The following is a 17593-nucleotide window of genomic DNA, read 5'->3' on the forward strand; positions in this document are numbered from 1 at the left end:
TGCCTGAAGTCCATCAGGACTAATCTTATTATATCATTTATCCCTTTTTGTGTCAGTCACCATCAGTTTCCTAGTTGATACTTCATGTTTCCCACTTTAATCCTTACAATGTTGTGAATGATTTCTTTTTCACTCCTCTCCATCATCAGCAAAATTTTTACATGTCCTTGTTTTTTCCCCTTGAACATTTCCTCCACTTTCTACTTTTCTGAAGACACTCTTGCCCCGCAGCCCTTTTAGGTGTTTGCTGTTATGTTTTTCATTTTTTTCTTATATGTTATCACCATGAAGAGTCAGCAGCAGGAGTCCAAGAGGAAGACTGGTTTCACTGAGCCTGCAAATGGGGCTAATGTCTTTCATTCTCCTCTTCTCCCTAAAACTCATCTACTAACAGGTCATATTGTCCATAAATCATCATGTTTGCTGGCGTCTACTACACCCTGGGTTACTCCTTATCTTTTCTTGACTATTTTAGCTCCTAGCTCACTGTCATTCTTACCAACTCTATGCCTCTTTTAATTCTTAGTAATTTCAACATGTAGTATCTATGGTACTTCTAATACGATAGCTTATAAAGTTCTAAAATTCTTCTTCTCTAATAATCTTGCTCTCTACCTTACCTCAGCCATTCATTCTATGGTTATATTTTATGCTTTGTTATTACCAATTCTAGTGGCCTAGTGCACGAATTCAGGCACATTGAAAGGAAATTAATTAGAAGAAATATTTTAATACTGCTATTAACCCTTTCTCTATAATAGAAGTGTCAACCAAATTCATGATTGACAATGACCGATCGAAACATACACATGCGATTGGCGCCAGTGAGAGCTTTATATGTATCGCGCATGTGCGAGTCAACTTAGCCTTTTATATATGTAGAATAAACTTGCTTAATTAGACCTGCTTTCTGATGTAGCTAAACTTTTTCCAGCCCAGTGAAGCACCCCAACTTCTCTTTCAGGTAATTGTCAGCAACACAGCAGTAAATATCAACAGGAAGCAGATTATTATTGTAGATCACGCTGGGAGAACAAAGGGTAAAATATTTAACTGCAGCAGTGTTTGACTATATTCTGCGCAGTGAGAAAACCTGAAGTCATTTTCAAGGCCCACCATTTCTTCTTTTTAGTTGGGTCAAGTTTCTAAGCTTTCTTAATCTCTGTTTTCTGGCTAATGAAAAGAAAATAGGATTCCACTGAGTCTCCTATTTACCTACTCCAGGACTTCTGTGAGGATCAAATGAGATGAGGCATGGGAAAATGCTTCACAGACATTTGATTAAAGTGTAAAATGTTTCCATCTGGCTATAAAGCAAGTCATGTTCCTGGACTGAAGAAACTCCAAGAAGGCTAGTAGCTAGGGAGAGGAAGCTGGGCATTGCTGTGTGAAATCATTACCTGGCGCCCACAGCTACTGTTTCCGGGCTGGGCTGTGGGCCACATTTCTGGGCTGAGCTGGGCAGTGTTGGCTGCGATTTGGTGGGCTGTCGCTTTGGGGTGGTGACGGGGCCTATGTCCTTGTTGGGGGAAGCCAAGAGTTGGTTTGTTGGTGCCAGGTCCACAGTGCCATTTCTCTGTAAATGGCTGTGCGCGTCACGGCAGCTCTTGAGTTGAACGTCTGCCCCCTGGTGGTCAGTGTGTATCATAGTGACCGGTCGAATGGTCGGACACTTAGCATATTAGCCTTTTATATATATAGACTAGAGGCCCGATGCACGAAATTCGTGCAAGTGGCTCGGCCCTCGCAGCCACAGCCGCTTGCCTCGTCCCAAGGCAAACCGGCCCTCACAGCCCCGGCTTTGTCTGGAAGGTCGTCCGGAAGGACGTCTGGTCTAATTAGCATATTACACTTTTATTATTATATTAAACCCCTCTATGGTTTTCATTTAATGCAGCCCTTTTTCTGACTACTATCTGTATTTTCAGCTCATTCTACCTACTACCTCAACTCAATAATCATTTATTGTCATTAGGTCCTCCAGTCCACAGATTTTATTCCCCTTTCACTGTCCCTTGCCCCCTTGATTACCTTTCTTCCCTCATTACTTAGCGTGTATTCATTACCTAGTGGTTAGTTACCGTATGCACTCCCTTCAATATACTTTCAACTCCCTTGCTCCTTTCTTCTTCGTACGTATCAAAATCTTAATTCAATGTAAGTCAGATTCTCTAAGCACTTCATGTCTGCACCAATGCAGCTGCAGGTGCCTGGAGGAAAATACAACAGTATGACCATTCTCACTTTAAATTCATGGTAAGAAACCTCAGGTGGCCCTTAATATTGTCTGGCAATCATAGTCCATTTCCTTAATTTATTCAGTTTTCCCACTCTTAGATGCCTTTTTCTTTAAATATTCAACTGTCCTCTTCTGGTTCACTTTCAGACCTGCTTTCTACTTCACTGAGAAAATAGAAGCAGTTTGAAGAACATTTACAGACTCCACCATCACATCTTGCAATCTGACTCACAGACCTTGCTTGCTGTAAATTACTTTAGATGAACTGTCTTTGCTTCTCTCTAATCCCAGTCCCTCTGGTTGATGCATTCCCACCCCTTTCATTTACTCTGGACATTGCTGTAGTAATTTTTTCCCTCTCTTTGGTACATCATCAGTTCTTCCTTCTCTTCTGGATCATTCTCATCAACATGCAAACATGCTATTATTTTTCTCATATAAGTATCTTCCTTTGATCACTCTTCCTTGTTTTTCTCTATTTCCATTGTGGTAGAAACCCTTTAAAGTGTTGTCTAAATGCACTTGTTCTAGTTTTCTCTTGTTCTTTCTTCTACCTATTCCAATCATTTTGCTCTGACCATTGTACTCAAATTATTTTTGTTTAAGTCTCCCAACAATGCCATTGTTAAATCTCGTCAGTTTTTATCTTACGTGATTAATTTACATTTGACAAAGTTTGTCTCCGTTGATATATTTATTTCACTTGCCTTTTAGGATAACTTATCCCCTTGCTTTTCGTCAAAACTCATTGGCTGCTCTTCAGACTTTCTTGGTAGATCTTCCTTTTTGTCTACCTCTACCATTGGAATATTCCAGGGCTTAGTTAACTTTGATTATCTTCTCTATCTGTCCTCACTGCCTTGGTGATCTCTGCTAGTTTCATGGCTTTGCATACATTCTAAATGTGGATGACTCTTAAATTTATTTCTGCACTTTATTTATTTATTTATTTTTAAATATATTTTATTGATTTTTTACAGAGAGGAAAGGAGAGAGATAGAGAGTTAGAAACATCGATGCGAGAGAAACATCGATCAGCTGCCTCCTGCACATCTCCCACTGGGGATGTGCCTGCAACCCAGGTACCTGCCCTTGACCGGAATCGAACCCGGGACCCTTGAGTCCGCAGGCCGACGCTCTATCCACTGAGCCAAACCGGTTTCAGCTATTTCTGCATTTTAGACCACTCTTATGAACTTCAGATTTGTATATCTACTAGTAGTTGTCTACTCAATATCTCCACTTCAATCACTCTTAAACATCTTAAACTCAACATGTTCAAAATAGAATCTTGCTTTTCCCTACCATTTCTGCCCTTTCATACCTGCTCCACCCATATATGTAGCCTTCTTCATCTCACTTGTTGGCAGCTTCAAGTTGGTCAGGCCAGAAATCTTGGAGTTATTTTTGATTCTATCGCACATCCCACATTCATTCTTTCCATCAGGAAATAGTTGGCTCTACCTTGAAAACATACCTAGAATTCAACCAGTTTTTACCATTCCATAGCCACCATCATCTCTTGCTGGGTAATTGCAACAGCCTTCTAACTGATTTCCCTGCTTTTAACCTTTTTTTCTATAGTCTGTTACTAACAGAATGATCCTTTGAAAACAAGTTAGATGGTAAGAGATTTTGTTCTATGCTAAGAAAATTTTATGAGTTGATAAGATCAGAGAATATTCTAGTCTAATTTTACTAAATCTGAAGGTTTGGGAGGCATCTTTAATGTAGGTTTAGATTATGCCAATTTTATGGGTGGGGAAGGAGTTGTCAGGGATAGTTTGTGGCCGCCTTCTTTTCTTCTTACTAACCCTCCACCCTACACACAGGAAGACGTGACATCTGTATCCCTGAGGAAATTGCAAATAGAGGGTATGAGTTGATTGCTATTCCAAAAAGTGGCTTTTAGTGGAAGCCTGGACCACTCTTTCTTTAAAAAAATTTTTTTGGGGTAAAAATTTACTTGTGCCAAACAAAGGATATGCCTGGAAGGAAGATCTCAACAGACTGAAAATAATGCTTCTGGACCACCCTTTCTTAAGAGAGGTCTGTTATTTCACTGCTACCTATAACCTCCTTTAGCAATACTTGCTTTCCTCTTAACCCCTGCCAAATTTAGTGTCTTCCCTCTACTCATACCTTTCTCTTTTTTCCCCTACTTCTGGATGGAAATGTATTTCCTTAGACTTTTGACTCTATTTAAATTAGTATTTTATACTCTAAACTTTCTTCAGATATTCTGAAACCCATTCTTAAGGTTTTGATGTGAGTTGCTTTTACTTTTGTTAATAAAGCTTCCAACAGAATGATACTGAACATGATAGTAAAAAGGAAATTGATACAAATAGGAGAAGAAGTAATCATATGTAGAATTATGGGAAATTTAAAGATATTTGGGTACTGTGCATTGAATATGCTTGTCATAATGCTAATGATTTCTAGAGGCGTTATATGATACTACATATAAAGAAGCTTGGAGATTGGTTGGCAAAAAAGAACTTATCTTTTTATATTTTTTGAAGGCAAGTGTTCTCTAATGAGTTTTTCTTTGATTATCTTTCAAAGAGTCCTCATATACTGGGATCAGCAATTATATCGCAAATTGTGATGTTGTGTATGCATTACTATTGATTTTAGATCCTTTCAGATAATTGTACTTAATCTCTTGGTCTGAAGGTAGATATATGCCTGTTTTCTCAAGCCATTTCTTAGACCTGTGTTATCTAGCATGGTAACCACAAGCTATATGTTGGTGTTGAGAATTTGAAATGTGGCTAGTCTGAATTGTAATGTGTACTAAGTACAAAATGCCCACTTAAGTTTGAATCCTCAGCACAAAAAAAATTATAAAATATCTCATTAGTAATTAAAAAAAATAATACATCTTGAATTGATATTATAGATATACTAGAGGCCCAGTGCACAAATTCATGCATGGGTGGACTGCTGGCCCACCCCGATTGGGCCGGGGGAAGGGGACACAGGAGATTAGCCAGCTGGCCCCACCCCCGATCAGGGTGGTGGGGACCAATAGGAGGCAGGGCTGGCTAGGGGGAGGGGCTGCAGGCAGTTGGTGGGCCGGCCCTGGCCTTCATCAGGGGGGCTGACTGGGGGTAGGGCCAGCTGGGGGGAGGGGCTGCGGGTGGTTGGTAGGTCGGCCCTGCCCCCGATCAAACTCCTGGTTGATGGGACAATTTGCATATTAGCCTTTTATTATATAGGATTGGGTTAAATAAAATTAATTACCTGTGGGTATTTAAAAAGTGTTTTTATTAAATTTTTTTAGAGAGAGAGGAAGGGAGGGGGAAAGAGAGAAACATTGATGTGTGAGAGAAACAGCGATTGGCTGCCTCCTGCATGCTGCCTATTGGGAATCAAGCCTGCAACCCTGGCATGTGCCCTGACTGAGAATTGAATCAGTGACCTTTTGGTGCATGCAACGATGCTCAACCAACTGATCCACACCTGCCAGGACCTGTTGTTTTTTTAAATGTGGCTAGTAGAAAATGTGAAATTATATATGAGGTTTGCATTATATTTTGCTAGGACATTGCCGTCTTAAACTTATCTTTCTCTTTGTCTCTACACTTATAGAGCTATTTTAACTCAGTTATGATCTGTTATATAGTTACTAAAAATGATTTTCGTATTACTTATTATAAAGGGATTTTCCCCCCTGAAGTTAAATACTCTTATGTTGTTCTTCTTGTTATTAACTATCTCAGACCCTGAGTTTTCTTTTTTTAACCATTTGACTTTTGCCATATCTTGATCATGGTACCACATAAGCACAAGTTACTCTCTCTACATTGCCTGGAAGAATTTGAAGGAGAATTAAAATAAAAGTAGCAGAATTTAATTCTTAATATTAGGACTATTAATAGTACATTTTACAATTCTTCCATTATTAATGTATATTTTTAAGACTTAAAGGCAATTTATATATGGTAAAAAATAAAATGGATAGAAAATTTTACATATGAAAAAGGAGATTTTGTCTGTTTGAATGTAAAATCCAGTAAACAAATAAGCAAAAACACCTGCATTAACTCAGTCTGCTGTCATAGGTTTTATAAACTTGGATCTTAGCCATTATTACTGCTGTTTTTCCCTTCATGTTTAGTACTTTAAAGATTTAAGTTTATGGTTGTATTTTTATTACTTCTTTTGATGTGTTGGGTTCAATGAATGCTTTTTAAGGTTAAGCCTTGAACTGTGTTTAAAACCAAGTGGCATATGCTCAGATCTAGGTAGTTTTTAAGTGAACAACTGATTATGCAGTTGCTGTGGATTATTTAAGGGAGTTGTTGACTTCTGGGCTCCAAAATATACTTCAGAATAATTCATGTTATGTTGTTACCATAAAGGCATGAACAAAAATGACTTTGTCAAGCATTTGAAAAGAATTTATTTACTGGAGAACTATTATTATTATTCTCACTCAAAGAGTCCACATACATACTTAGGTACTGAAAATTATATACAAACACATTCACAAGAAGAGTGTACAAGAAGTGAAAAAGTTTGGGCCAACAAGCTTTAATCTTTTTTGTGTGTTAATGATTTGATTTGATAAAAGGGTTTTTAAAGCAAGGACAATTAGGGGAAAAGAAGAATGCTAGGGAGAAAAGAATGATGATAATTTAAATCATAGGGATTGTGGGAACAAAGAAGAAAAGTGAACTCACTAAATTCATATTCTTATATGGATAACTTTTTATAGACTCTGATAGAAACAAAATTTTGCTACTTGTCTGTTTTCTAGATTTTAGCATATCCTTGTTACCTTTTTGGTTCCTCCTAAGCTTTAAGGATTTCTGTTGGCTGTGTAGATAGATTTAGATTTAGATCGATCCTACAAGAATAATTTCTGAATCTATGTTCTGTATATCAATTTTTTAAAAAATCGTTGAGTAGTATTTCATGGTGTGGATATAACACAATTTGTTTAACCATTTACCTGTTGGATATTTGTATTCTTTTCAGTTTGTTGGCTCTTCATAATGGAGCTGTTAGGAACATTTTATGCAGATTTTTGTGCGAACATGTTTTATTTCTCTGTGATAAATGCCCAAGAGCACAATTGCTGGGTCATCTGGTAAGTGCATATTTAGTTTTTAAAAAACAGCAAGATTATTTTCTAAAGTTGCTGCATGATTTTGCATTCCCACAAGGATTTTATGAGTTTCTCTGTGTTCTAATTAGATTGGATGTTATCCCTGTTTTTTATTGTAGTCATTCAAAGGTGTGTAATGATATCTCATTGTAGTTTTATTTTGCACTTTCTAATGGCTAAAGATACAGAGCATTTTTTTCATGTGCTTATTTGCCATTTATATATTCTCTTTGGTGAAATGTCAGTTTATGTCTTTTGCTCATTTTCTAATAGGATATTTTTTTTGCTGTTAAGTTCTGAGGGTTCTTTATAGATATACATTCTTTATCAAATATGTGATTTGCAAATATTTTCTCCCAGTCTAGCTTTTTTCATCCTCTTTATAGGGCTATTCAGAGCAAAAGTTTTTAATTTTGATAAGACCCAATATGTCAGTTCTTCCTTTTATGTATTGTGCCTTTTGTGTCAAGTCTAAGAACTCTTAAGAACTCTAGTACAAAGTCTTGAAGATTTTTTTTCTTAAAATTTATAGTTTTATATTTTACATTTAAGTTTGTGATCCATTTTGAGGTAATATTTGCACAAGATAGAAGTTTAGGTTGAGGTTAGTTTTTTCTTTTTAAGTCCAGTTGCTCAAGCACCATTTGTTCGAAATAATACCTTTTCTCCATTGAATTGCTTGTGTACTGTTGTCAAAAATCAGTTGGGCTTACTTGTGTGACTTGTTCCTGGATTTTCTGTTCAGTTCCGTCCATTTGCACGTCTGTCTATCACTGCCACACTTTGTTTTTTTGTTTTGTTTTAAGATTTAAAAAAAAATATATTTTTAATTGTTGATAGTATTACAGATATCTCCCATTTCCTCCCTCCTTTACCTCCCTCCTCTCAGCCCTTACCCACTCCCCCAGGTCTTCACTACCCTATTGGCCATGTCTATGGGCTATGCATACAAGTATGTAAGTTCTTTGGTTTATCCTTGTCCCCTCAACCGCACATCGAGGTATGTCAGTCTGTTCAATGCTAAGATTTTTTCAATTGAATTTTAGAGAGAGAGGAAGGAGAGGGAGAGAGAGCAAAAAAACATCAATGTGAGAGCGAAACATTGATTGGCTGCCTTCTGCACGCCCCCTACCACGGATTGAGCCAAGCATGTGTACTAACCGGGAATCCAGTGCATGGGACGATGCCCAATCAACTGAGCCACAGTGGCCAGGGCAGTACTATGCTGTTTTGTAGTGAGCCAAAACATCAGGAAGAGTGATTCTTCCCACTTGATTCATATTTTTTCAAAATTGCTTTGGGTCTTGTAGGACCTCTTCCTTCCTACACAAATTTTAGAATAAGCTTTTATCTATACCTATAAAAAATCTTTCTGGGATTTTACTAGGAATTGCATTACACCTATATATCGGTTTGGGGAATATCAATATCATTACTATGTTGTGCCTCTAATAAGTGAACAATTTTTTAGGACTTTGATTTTGTTCATCAACATTGTGTAATTTTCAATCTATAGATCTGCACATGTTTTGTTTTGCTTTTTGGATTTATACGTAAGTATTTCATTTTCTTTGGAGCAACTGTAAATGGCATTGTATTTGTAATTTATGTTTTCACATGTTTATTGTTAGTATATAGGAATGTGTTTGATTCTTGTGCATTAACCTTGTATCTTGTGATCTTGCAGAACTCACTTATTAGTTCTAGGGAATTTGGGGGTAGATTTTTTGGCATTTTTGAGGTAGAAAATAATGTCATCTGCAATCAGGGACAGATTTTTTTCTTTTGTTCCAATCTGTTTGCCTTTTATTTACTTACTAGAGCTCCGGTTCACAAAATTCGTGTACTGGGGGAGATCCCTCAGCCTGGCCTGCACCCTCTTGCAGTCTGGGACCCCTCAGGGGATGTCTGCCTTCTGGCTTAGGCCCTTTCCCCCCCCGGGATCGCGGGGGGATCAGGCCTAAGCTGGCAGTCAGACATCCCTCTTGCATTCCGGGGCTCTTGCAGTCCAGGACCCCTCACTCCTTACCGCCCGCCTGCAGCAGAGGCTTCTGGCTGAGCGGCGCTCCCACTGTGGGAGTCCACTGACCACCAGGGGGCAGCTCCTGCATTGAGCGTCTGCCCCCTGGTGGTCAGTGTGCATCATAGCAACCAGTCGTTCTGTTGTTCAGTTGATTTGCATATTAGAGTCTTATTATATAGGATCCTACTTTATTTGCTGGCTAGAGTTCCATAACTGTGTTGAATAAGATTGATGAGAGCAGCCATCCATACTTTGTACTAGAGCCTGGGGGTGCGGGGGGAGCATATAGTTTTTACTATTAAATTGTGATGATAGCTGTGGGATTTTTATAGATGTTCTTTATCAAGTTGAGGAAGTTCCTTTTTATTCCTAATTTACTGAGAATGTTTATTGTGAATTTTGTCAGATGCTTTTTCTGTCAATTGATATGATTATGTAATTTGTCTTCTTTAGTCCTTTGTTATGGTAGGTTACATTGATTGATTTTCAAATGTTGAATTGGCATTGCTTACCTAGATTAAATCCCAATAATCTTTTTATATATATTTCTGGATATTATTTACTGATAATTTTTGTTTAGGATTTTGCATCTGAGTTCATGAGACATATTGACTTGAAGTTTTTGTTTCTGTTCTTTGGTGTACAGTGTTTGTCTGGGTTTGGTGCCAGAGTAATATTGGCCTCATAAAATGACTTGGGAAGTATTCCCTCTTTTTAGAAGAGATAGTGTAATATTAGAATTAACGCTTTAAATTTTTGATAAATTTTCCAGTAAAGCCATCTGAGTCAGAGGGTTTCTTTTTCCTGAATTTTTAAAACTATGAATTCAATTTATTTAATGGTCATAGGACTCTTTAGATTATCTGTTTCATTTTGATTGAGTTTTAGAAAGTGTGGTTTCTGAAGACTTAGTCCATTTTTTTCCAAGTTATTGAATTTATGAGTATAAAATTCTTCTTAGTATTTCCTTGTTGTCCTTTTAATAGCTGTGCAATCTGTAGTGATAATCTTCTATTTCTTTTTTATATTTGTGATTTCTGTTTTTTCTCTTTTTATCTTTGTCAATATTACTAAAGGTGTGTTAATTTTATTGTTTTTTATGAAGAACCAGCTTTTTGTTTCCTTAATTTTTCTGTTTTTGTTTTCATTTTATTGAACTCTACCCTTTATAATTATTTCCTCCCTCTGCTTGCTTCAAGTTTGTTTTTCTCTTTTTTGTAGTTTTGTGATGTAGGAGCTAAGATTATTGATATAAGACCTTTCTTTTTTTCTAATGAAAGCATTTAATGCTATAAATTTTCCACTGGATACTGCTTTAGCTGCATTTGACAAATTTTGATATGTTGTTTTTCATCTTTCTTAACTCTATGTATTTTTAAATTTTTCTTTGAGACTTCCTGTTGGCTCATGGATTATTCAGTAGTATGTTGGTAAATTTCCAAGTGTGTGGAATTTTATTGAATTCTAGTTGGATTCCATTATAGTCAGAGAATATGATTTCAGTTCTTTCAAATATTTTAAGGATTGTTTTATGGCCCAAGATATTGTGTATTTGAATGAATGTTCCACGGGCACTTGAAAATAATGTATGTTCTGTTTATTTTTGACTCTACCTAGTTTTATTGGAATACCACCTACCTCTCTCTATGCAACTTTCCCTCTACTCCCTGCCCCATCTATTCTATTTGGTTCCTGTTCCTTATTGTTGGTTTATATAGACAATTGTTTTTTTTAATTCTTATTTCTTTCTCATAGAATTCTTTCCCATAATTTCTTTATTTTAATGTCTCATGTCTCATTTGACATTTTCTATAATTTTAAATAAAATTTAATATTTTTTGTTTTTAAATAGTCACTAGTTTTTTATCTTGGCAGTGTAATTTGTGCTTACAGTAGTGGCAAATTGACCTTGAAATATTAGGACTCCAAGGTGAAACATGGGTGCCTTTTATTCTTTTAAAAGGCACCCATACACTATGATTTTCTGCATAAACTTAGATAAAATTAGAAATTATATGCTAAGCATATTGCTAGGCATTAAATGGTAAGTAGATTGTGTTCTCAGAGCACATAATGAATCCTCTGTGATGGTTCTAATAGTATGCAGGGGTCCTCAAACTACGGCCCGTGGGCCACATGCAAATACAAATATTGTATTTGTTCCCGTTTTGTTTTTTTACTTCAAAATAAGATATGTGCAGTGTGCATAGGAATTTGTTCATAGTTTTTTTGTAAACTGTAGTCCGGCCCTCCAACAGTCTGAGGGACAGTGGATTGGCCCCCTGTTTAAAAAGTTTGAGGGCCCCTGGTATAGGGCAACATATGCCAGATATTTATTGGAGAAGTATTACAGGAATTTGGAAAAAGAGTAAAGAATGAGGGCAGGGTTAATTTGTGTGGTTTTTAAAAAAAGATAATACTTGAATGAGTGGTAGGTGGAGTGGGAAAGGAAGTTGAAAATTGGGGAACATTATCTTTATATGGGGACTACTAAACCAAAATGAATATGGCCTGTGAAAAGGAGAATGGAGGATATTCTGTGAGGCTGTAGGGTTATGCAGTATAAATGTAGAGAGATAGGGTTCTTGAGCACCAAGAAAGAATTTAAATTTGAGCCCTAACCGGTTTGGCTCAGTGGATAGAGCGTTGGCCTGTGGAATGAAGGGTCCAAAGTTCGATTCCTGTCAAGGGCATGTACCTTGGTTGTGGACACATATCCAGTAGGGGTGTGCAGGAGGCAGCTGATTGATGTTTCTCTCTCATCGATGTTTCTCTCTATCCCTCTCCCTTCCTCTCTGTAAAAAAATCAATAAAATACTTACTTAAAAGAAAAAGAATTTAAATTTGAGCAGGAAGTAGTAGTTGATTTAAAGCTTCTTAATCTAAAGAGTGTCTTGAAGGATGAAGTTAAAACATTAGCATAACCTGGGAGCTTGCTAGAAATGCAGAATCTAATACCCTACCTCAGAATCCTCATTTTTAACAACATACTGATGATTTGTTTTTTATTTTTATTTTTTTATTGATTTCAGAGAGGAGGGGAGAGGGAGAGAGAGATAGAAACATCAATGATGAGAGAGAATCATTGATTGGCTGCCTCCTGCACGCCCCCCAGTGGGGATCAAACCCGCAACCCGGGCATGTGCCCTTGACCGGAATCGAACCTGGGACCTTTCAGTCCGCAGGCCGATTCTCTATCCACTGAACCAAATTGGCTAGGGCCATACTGATGATTTGTCATGTATGATCAGGTTTGATAAGCACTCGTGTGAAGGGAAGTTAATCAAACAGAACTGTGTGCAAATTGGATTCTAGAGGAGAGAGATTTCATTTAGATCCTTATATTAGTTATCCAGTAGAAATGGAGATGAAAGAGAGAGTTAATTAAAGAAATATAAGCAATAGAATTTAATGACCAGGGTTTGGAGAATGGAAGAGAGTGCTGAATTGAAGATTGTGATCAAATTTTGGCACTGGACAACTGAATACTGGGTGGGCCATTGACAGGAAATAAAAGGCCTGGGTGGCATAAAAAGCTGTGATTATTTTTTACTCCCAGGCCACCAGAACATTTTGTTAACAGAAAATCAGCATGATAATAACTGTTAAAAATAAATGAAAAAGCTGGTAATTCCTAAATTCTGAAATAAACAGCACTTTCATTTTTTGCATGTTATCTTGATTTCTTATTAATATGTGAACTCATTTTTACACTGTTCTTATTAGTGTAAAGCTGTTTTGTATAATTTAAAAATTTATTGTGTAAATACTTTTATGCTTTTTCATAATTTAATTAGTTTAAAGGACTTTATTCCATTATAAAGTACATACACGCTCAAATTTTTAAAAGCGCAAATTTAAAATAACTGATTCCAGTATTTACATTTTATTTTTTTGAAGTACAATTTGCATTTATTTTCCCCCCAGAGAACTTTTCTTCACTCCTTAAAGACTTAGCTCCTTACATGGGCTTTGGTGGAGGTCGTGGGGCAGCACCCACAGGTCTAAATCAGGGTGGGAGTGTTCTCTTCATGAGAACGATTTCTGACTACCTTGCTGTGAATGGCACAGCTCACACAGTAATGCAGCTTCACATACAGCTTGGGAAACACATAGGCGTCGAAGACACTTGCTTCGGAGATGTCCCTAACAGCTGTGGCCTCTACTATTTTTCGAATGACAAACTTCTTAATGGCCTTGTCCTTGGGCATGCACTGGGCACAGTTGGTGCAACGAATAGGCTGCATATGGCCTCGGCCTTTTTTGGCACGATAATTATTCCTTCTTTTCTTGGTCATCTTGGGAACGAGGACCTGAGAGAGCCCAGTATTTACATTTTAGATTCATAAGGAATAAAATGTTTGATTCTAATAGATTTTAATGAGAATGTAGATTGGTGCAACTTTTTAAAGTACAATTTGGCAATGTTGTCAAAACTAAAAATTGCACATACCATGTTTGATCCAGCAATTTCATTTCTAGGAATTTGTTCTACAGATATACTGGCTCTAGGTCAATTAATCTATAGGCTAGTCAAATTTACCAATTCTTTGTATCAATATATTCAGGAAAATATTTCTCTAATGCACATGGACAAAATTGCATTATGTCATGGGATAATTTTTTAGCTTACTCTGATATCATTAGTCTTTCTAAAAATGGTTTTTTCCAGCATTTTCTGATATCTTTACAATTTTTTCAAAAGTTTTTTTTCTTTCTAGCATTTTGGTATTTTTAGGATTTTTTGGGTCACTTTTCAAGTGTATCTGTCAACCTTTTTTAAAATGTTTTTGACTAAAATTTACAGCTATTTATGTTGGATGGAGTGATTTTAATGTTTTAAGAGTTTTCAATGAGATTTGCTGATAATTTTCCTTTTGTCATTATTTTAAAGAAGTTTCAACTTGTTCTACACTAAAGGTCATAGCTTGGTTGAGTTTTATAAATATATTTAATATTCAGAAAAACATTTCACAATTAGTAATCATTATTTCACTATAAATCTAACATGTATTTAACACAAATATATTGTAGGGCCATGTGTCTGATTTGTTCAGTCCTTGAGATGAATATGTAAATAAGTGAATTCTGCAGAATGAATTTTTGAGAATTGGTTTGTTTCTGATGTACTAACACACAGAAACACATGTTAAAGGGTGTGCATTGTAATATTGTGATATCAAAAGTCAGGAAAGCACAGAAATTTATGTCAGTAGTCTTGTTAAATTACGTGCACATCTGTATGATGGAAATATGCTGCAGCTCTGAAGAAGAATGAAGTAGTGATATAGGTGATAGGATAAAAAGATTTCTAGTGTATATTAAGTAAAATAGGACAAGTTCAAAACAATGTGCACAGTCCTTTTCATTTTCAATTTAAAAAGATATTCATAAGTATATGCTTATATATACATAGTCAATATATCTAAAAGAGTACATTAGAATTATTTACAGTGATTGTCATTAGGCTGTGAAAGATGGAAACAAAGTTAATAGTTACTCTTATTGTGTTTTAATTTTGATCATTTTTAATGAGTAAAATAAAGAAATATCCTATATAATAAAGAGGTAATATGCAAATTAACCGACACACCCTCACAAGATTGCTGCCTACGACCAGGCCAGCAGGGGGGTTAGTGAGGGATGACCAAATGACTGAACAAGCAGGCTGCGTGGGGTGACTAGGCTGGCAGGGGAGTTAGTGAGGGACGACCAAATGACTGAACAAGCAGGCTGCGTGGGGCGACCAGGCCGGCAGGGGGTTAGTGAGGGATGACCAAACAATTGAACAGCAGGCTGCGTGGGGCGACCAGGCTGGCACGGGGGCCATGAGGGGCGACCAGGCTGGCAGGGGGGGCAGTTAGGGGCAACCAGGCCAGCATAGGGGGCCAGTTGGGGGCGACCAGGCCGGCAGCGGGGAGGCAAGGAGTGATCAGGCTGGTGGGGGGGCAGTTAGGAGTGACTAGGCCTGTAGGGGGGCAATTAGGGGCCATCTGGCCAGCAGGAGGGGGAGGCAGTTAGGGGCAACTAGGCAGGCAGGCAGGTGAGCAATTAGGAGCCAGTGGTCCAGGATTGTGAGAGGGATGTCTGACTGTCAGTTTAGGCCCGATCCTGGGGATTGAGCCTGAACCGGCATTCAGACATCCCCTGAGGGGTCCTGAATTGGAGAGGGTGCAGGCTGGGCTGAATTTTGTGCACCGGGCCTCTAATATAGCATATATTCATTGTAGAACATGTGAAAATGACTTGTAGAATTCTCTCAAAGTTAACTACTGTTAAGAAGTTTGTTTTACTGTGTTTTCTTTTAATCTTATATTACACAATATTATACACACACATACACGGTGAGGCAAAAATAGGTTTACAGTTGTGAGTACAGAAACAGTTTATTCTTGTATTATTACTTCTGAATTATTGTATTTTTCATATGAACAACTGTAAACCTTTTGTTTCATCCTATATATACATGCAACATCATCTTTATTCATTCGTCTATTGATGGACATCTAGGGTTGCTTTCATATCTTGCCTATGACTAGTAATGCTGCAATGAATATAGGGGTGCATATATCTTTTTGATATAGTGTTTTTGTTTTCTTTGGATAAATACTCAGAAGTGGAATTGCTGGATTTTATAGCAGCTCTATTTTTAGTTGTTTGAGGAATCTTCATACTGGTTTCCGTAGTGGCTGCACCAATTTACAATTCTAGCAACAGTGTATGAGGGTTTCCTTTTTTCCACATCCTCTCCAACATTTGTTGTTTGTTGACTTATTGATGATAGCCGTTCTGACAGGTGTGAGGTGTTATCTCATTTTGGTTTTGATTTGAATTTTCCTGATGATTAGTGATGTAGAGCATCTTTTCATATGCCTCTTGACCATCCTTATGTCTTCTGGAAAAATGTCTATTCAGGTTCTCTGCCCATTTTTAAAAAAAAATTTTTATTGATTTCAGAGAGGAAAGGAGGAGAAAGAGATAGAAACATCAGTGATGAGAGACAACCATTGATCGGCCGCCTCCTTCTTGCCCCATACTGAGAATAGAGCCCACAACCCAGGCGTGTGCTCTGACCTGACCAGGAATCAACCGTGACCTCTTGATTCATAGGTCGATGCTCAACCACTGAGCCACGCTGGCTGGGCTCTTCCCATTTTTTAATTGAATTGTTTGTCTTTTTGGTGTTAAGTTGTATGAGTTCTTTATGTATTTTGGATATTAGCCCCTTATCAGATGTATCATTGGTGAATATCTTCTTCCATTCAGTAGGTTATCTTTTGTTTTGTTGATAGTTTTCTTTCCTGTGCAAATTTTTTTAGTCTGATGTAGTCCCATTTGTTTATTTTTCTTTTATTCTCCTTGTCCAAGGAGAGACTATTAAAAAAATATTACTGAGAGCAATGTGAAAGAGTTTTCTGCTTATATTTTCTTCTAGGAGTTTTATGGTTTAGGTCTTATATTTAAATCTTTAATCCATTTTGAATTTATTTTTGTATACTATGGTGGGAGAAAGTGTCCAACATCATTTTCTTTGCATGTATCTGTCCAGTTTTCCCAACACCATTTCTTCAGAGAGACTGTATTTATCCCTATTGTATATCCTTGTCTTCTATGTAGTTTAATTGATTACATAATTGTGGATTTATTTCTGGGTTCCCAATTCATTCTATTGATTTATATATCTATTTTCATGTGAGTACCACAGTTTTTTTTAAATTAAAAAATATATGTATTTTATTGATTTCAGAGCGGAAGAGAGAGAGAGAACATCAGTGATGAGAGAGAATCATTGATTGGCTGCCTCCTGCACGCCCCCTATTGGGGATTGAGCCCGCAACCTGGGCATGTGCCCTTGACTGGAATCGAACCTGGGACCCTTCAGTCCACAGGCCGACGCTCTATCCACTGAGCCAAACTAGCCAGGGCTGAGTACCACAGTTTTGATTTTTGTAGCTTTATAGTATAGTTTGACATTGGGGAGTGTGATACTTCTCAATTTTTCTTTTTCAAGATTTCTTTGACTATTTGGGGTCTTTTGTGGTACCATATAAATTTTAGGAATAGTTGTTTAATTCTGAGAAGAATGCCATTGGTATCTGAGTAGATTTTGCATTGAATCTATATATTGCTTTAGGTAAGAAGGATGTTTTAACAATATTAATTCTTCCAATCCATGAGTAAGGTATATCTTTCTATTGAATCTTGTTCAGTT

The 17593-nt window shown here is 37.1% G+C and overlaps 1 protein-coding gene and 1 pseudogene across 12 annotated transcripts in view; one reads left to right on the forward strand and one right to left on the reverse strand.

Moving 5' to 3' along the window:
- The window catches only part of CNOT4 (CCR4-NOT transcription complex subunit 4), a 153013-nt gene that overhangs the window by 13966 nt on the left and 121454 nt on the right, over nt 1-17593 (forward strand). The window lies entirely within an intron of this gene.
- Nucleotides 13328-13880, reverse strand: LOC102434167 (annotated as a pseudogene).

This window comes from Myotis lucifugus, unplaced genomic scaffold (assembly GCF_000147115.1).
Source record: "Myotis lucifugus unplaced genomic scaffold, Myoluc2.0 scaffold_46, whole genome shotgun sequence".
NCBI lineage: Eukaryota > Metazoa > Chordata > Mammalia > Chiroptera > Vespertilionidae > Myotis > Myotis lucifugus.